Below are 5228 nucleotides of genomic sequence, written 5' to 3' on the forward strand. Positions count from 1 at the left end.
AGGGTGGAGGGCTGGTGTTGCGATGCTCCAACATTCACACACATGAGATACAAACAAAGAAAACACACGCATGCACAAACACACAGCGCAGCTTGTAGAGAGGGAGCACAACACCACATTAAATATTCAGTGAGTTTTTCCAGCATGTGCTCTTTCCCCTTTCACACGTGTTGAAGTGTTAAAAAAAAAATTGCATCGGGAGAGCGATGGAGAAGACATCAATGGGGGGGGAGTCAATGAGGGCAAAGCAGCAGAAGAGAGCGAGCGATCTTAAAAAAACGATTGAGAGAGAGAGAGAGAGAGAGAGAGAGAGAGATCTTAAAAAACGATTGAGAGAGAGAGAGAGAGAGTGTAAACCCAGCTGACCGCGTTCCAAGCTACTCCCCTTAGCAACAGCCCAAGCTCAGCCTGTATCCTATTGGCCCAATGACAGCATGCATCACAATCCCATGCATGGGGCCGCAGCCAATCGGCGGCCACCATGCAACTCTGCATTTTGGGTTACGTCGGCATGGCAACACAAGCCTGCACTTGGCCATGAATGTGGCGCGCTCCAAAATTGATCCAAGTACCTGGACAAATTTAAGCGGTTTGCAATTTAAGTCTTTGTGTTTTCAAAACGGCGCACCCATGCAGAGTTTGCAATTAAAAAAAAAAAAAAAAAAAAAGTCTTTGTGTTTTCAAAACGGCGCACCCATGCAGCCTCGTGTTGACCCGTTGTCGTGGGATTCAGGAGCTTTGCTGAAACTTTAGTGTAATATCCAGAATTTTTTTAAAAACATACTGGTTTACTAACAAATAGAAGTGAGGCTACAATCAAATCTTGCTAGCCGTTGAAAAAATGCACAGAACTGCTTTCAACAGCACATAGCAACACTCAAAACATTTTTTTTTCCTTTGCGGAGCAGTTTTGCGAATCGACTTCATTTGAGGAGCAACTTTCGAATATTGTAGAGCAAATTTTTTGCAAGTTAATTAAAGCAAAAGTTTTATCAAACTATAAAGAAGCAACAATTTGTATTTCTTAAAACACATTACGTAGAGCAGCAAACTGTATTTTCTTGAACACTGTACCAGCCAAACGTCTGTGAAAACTGGACTCAATCACCCGTGCACTTGAATCTGGTGTGAAACATGCTAGCCATGTCACTCTCAAGTTCGCTTAGCAATTAGCATGGTTTCTCAGTCTTTTGTCATCATCCTTAAGTGAGAATGAAACTTATTGGAAATGTAGCTTCTTCGCCGCCACGGCAGCGATGACTACCGACTGGTGAGTGACACAGCAACGTGTTTAGGTGCCCGAGGAGCCAGCCAAAGCTTGTTGCTAGCTAGCTACTGCGGCGTAAGTAGCACAGATCTTCCCTCAACCTCCGACTACCAGCGGTAGGTGACGGGAGCCCAGCGAAGCTTTTTGGGGACGTCTCGTCGGTTGATTCTCAGTTTTTCTAGTCAATGTATTTTAATAAGGCTCAAAATGCTAATTTCGCCTCGCAATGGGTAATGTGAAACCGCTTATTTCAAGCCTTGACTATCATAGCGTCATAGAGGGCGTTGCTTGTACATGTTTGCATGTCAATATACCAAGAACGGATAATTAATAACAACAGCAACGCTTCCCCTTTGGATTTGGTGATAAGCCGTGTAAGTATACCAAACCAGCAGCAATTAGCTAGCTAATTACCCCGGGGCCTAATTACAGTCTGCATCCACGAAGCCAATGGGGATGGAAAATAACGGGGCGTGCTTGTACGCAAGCCTGTGTTTATCTAAGTGATCAACCATTAGCGTGGCGGCGGCTAAAGGTCAGCACCTCACAGGAGATAGCAGAGGCGCGCAAGCTGTCGGCTAATGGCGTTAGCTGTGATAACAGACAGGGGTGGCAGCTGGCTTTCCAGGAATATGCTCTCCAATGGCGCGTGCGAGTCGATGTCACGCACACGCAGTTATCCACAGATTTTTAAAAAATGCATGTGAAGGGCTTGGCGGAGGGCAAATCCATAATGCATGCTCCCATTCGGAGATGAGTGTATCAACGTTGGCACATCACTATGGCGCTAGCTGGCCACAACATTAGGTACACCTACACCGTCAAATGATACCCATCAAGTGTGCCGAGAGAGCTCATCGAGCGTGGCGGGGGAAATAATCCAAATTTGATTTAAGTGGTCCGAAATATTATTTATTTCCTTCAAATAACGTATCGTTGTTCATCTATCTTTGCCAGCGATGTATGATGTCAGGTAGAGCAGTTGAATGCTTTTTCCACTCGATGGCAGGAGGGACATAAATGTGCCCACATTGTGGGACATTTTTGTTTGTTGGTGTACGATGTTATTTTTTTCATGATGTCAACGATTGTCGCTGTCAGGCGTAATCCTTGCATTTTCCGAAATGTTCCTACGATGTCAAACGGTATGAACACAGCGCAAGCACCAGCTGTTCACAGAGAAGTCTGATAGCTGTCACCTTTCTCTAAAGGTCTTAGAACCACGAACGATAGAAAAATAAATCCACAAGCTGACTAAGCAGTGCAATAGCACTCAATTCGTCTGCACCAAAACATTGCTTTTATCTGTTTTGAACCGAACAAGCTTTGTTCAATTTTTCTTAACATAACTATTATCACATGGTATTCGGTTTTACGTCACCAGGATTTTGGAGTCAATAGCAGAGTTAAACTGTATATGTTAAACTGTATATGCAGACTATCAATGATGGCCGTACAGAACGTCCCTGGAGTGAACGAAATTGTGTCATGTCTTAATTTGCAAATCCGATCAATGACGTCATTGGTCATTTGGCAAATTTGGATATCAAAACTGATTTGACATCAAATGCAAAATATCTGCCGATACGAGCTGTTTAAAATCTTCTTGGTATTATCTAAAAATAAATTAATAAATAAAACAAAACATTTTGATTAGACTTTCAGTCTTGAGGCAATGCAATGCTGCGCAACTCCTGCACAGCAATGGTAGAGGCAGTGATATGGACCTTAGATTCCTACAAGTTATGGAACCCTATGATACACTCAACGCAAGCAAGGACTTTTGAGTCCAAATCTGTTTGTTTTGGGACTGTTTCAAGTATACCAACAAATGACATAATCTCCCCAGGCATCGTGTACATGAATAAAGAGGCGAGCGAAGCTAAGGTCTCAACATGCAAATCCGAAGAAAAAGGATTCATCCCATTTGGCTCTACCTCCTCCTCACACTGCTCTTCTCCCTTCACCGGCCTCTTCACACAAAGGTGGTGGTGGTGGGGAGGGGGGGGGCACAAAAAGCACTCTTGCCTGGGGGAGAGGCAGCGTGATGAAGGGGGGTAGATGGAGGGTAACACACAGGTCAAAATAGGGGTGAAGCTTGCTGGGGGAGTGAAATCTGAGGAGGCAGAAAGCCAACGAATCAGGAGCTGAGCTGGAAATTTGAGTTGCACTGATCCGTCTTGTTCTTTTGGCCAACGTTTTGGACTTCTTGCGCGACACACTCTTCCAAATATGCCTTCAAGTACAATTCTGGCCCAGCTTGTATGTAAAATTCAGGTGTGTAGACCACCGTCATTAGAAACACATCTCTGTCGATGGCGGGGTTGCATTGTTTGGGATTTGAGATCAACACGGCTTTTGCGTAGAAGATAAAGAGTCTGGGGCGAATTCCAACTTGTCAAGGCAATTGTAAGGCACAAAAATGCCAACACGTTGAAAGTCGGACAATTGTAGGCCACTCACACTCAAACGGTTTAAATATGTATGGTGTAAACAGACTATTCTTTGACAACACACACACAAACTCATTGCCCTTCTGCTGTCGGCAAAGTTACACAAGCCTCCAGGTGGGGAAGCTTCATTCAAACCCTCTTCCAGGTCTGTATTTTCATGTTCTTTGCGAGTGAACAGGACCGCGTTCACAAAGCACCCGGGGTAGCGGATGATGTAAGCCACGCCTCCTCTCCTTATGCGGAGGATGACAGGAGCAGGATGAGGATGAAGGAGAGGAGGCGCACACACACCCACTTCATCCTCTTCCCTCACCCACTGCTTCCTGCCATTTCCCCGCCCCCCCTCCCATATACACACACACACGGTCTGTATTTTCATGTTCTTTGCGAGTGAACAGGACCGCGTTCACAAAGCACCCGGGGTAGCGGATGATGTAAGCCACGCCTCCTCTCCTTATGCGGAGGATGACAGGAGCAGGATGAGGATGAAGGAGAGGAGGCGCACACACACCCACTTCATCCTCTTCCCTCACCCACTGCTTCCTGCCATTTCCCCGCCCCCCCTCCCATATACACACACACACACGCCCCTCCAACCTGACTCAGCTGCTCCTCGCTCAAATTACTCACGAAATCATTATGACGACAAAAGCTTTCATTATTGAATCGTTTTGCTCTTCAGCACAACCTTCCCCTTGGTGCGCCGCAACGCAGAAACCGCAGCTGACAATATGAATATGCACAAGGACAGCGTGGTGTCTCATATCAAAATAGGAGGCCAACTCACCGACATCCATCAGACTTGTCATTCACGGCTGGAGTCAGCAGCAGCGAAATCCTGAAAATACGTCGATTTGGATTATTGAATTGAATTCACAGTTTACCTAATAACGTTGGCAACATAAATTTGAGCCAGTCTGAATGTGTCTCCATCTAGTGACCAATGTCTTGGAATGCAGTTCACACGCACCAGAACATTAGGTACAGCTGAGCTTTAATAAATGAATGTTTATCTAAAAAAAAAAAAAAAAATGAGATTTTCTATGTAATTGAATATTTGCGGTGGATTTTATGCTGCTAGAAATGCAGAGAATTTCTTTACCCTGCCGTGTGTTCGTTTCTGAACAAACATGGGTCAATGTGATCCCCTCGAGTGGTACGTCCTACACACTGGCTGAGTGTGTGGTTAAATGATACATTGTTTTTTTTGTATTCCACTTTTGTTATCATATTGAACATTTTGTATGTGTCCCCAACTGTGTCAGCTCACCAGTTTCCTGAAGTTCTGTGGCGCCCTCCAGTGGCGGAGAAGGCGAAATGCAGCAGGATCGTCGCGCAGAGGGGTGGAGACAAGCAACTGCATCCATTCCCGAGGAAGAACATTCAAACGCTCTTCCTGGAAATCGCACAGAGAACCCGCCACAACTTCACCACATGACATTTCATGAGAAAAAAAATACTCCGAGCCATCCTCCCCCCCCCAAAAAAAACGACACAACCCGACAAAG

The sequence above is a fragment of the Hippocampus comes genome, unplaced genomic scaffold (assembly GCF_001891065.2).
Source record: "Hippocampus comes isolate QL1 unplaced genomic scaffold, H_comes_QL1_v1.1 scaffold246, whole genome shotgun sequence".
NCBI lineage: Eukaryota > Metazoa > Chordata > Actinopteri > Syngnathiformes > Syngnathidae > Hippocampus > Hippocampus comes.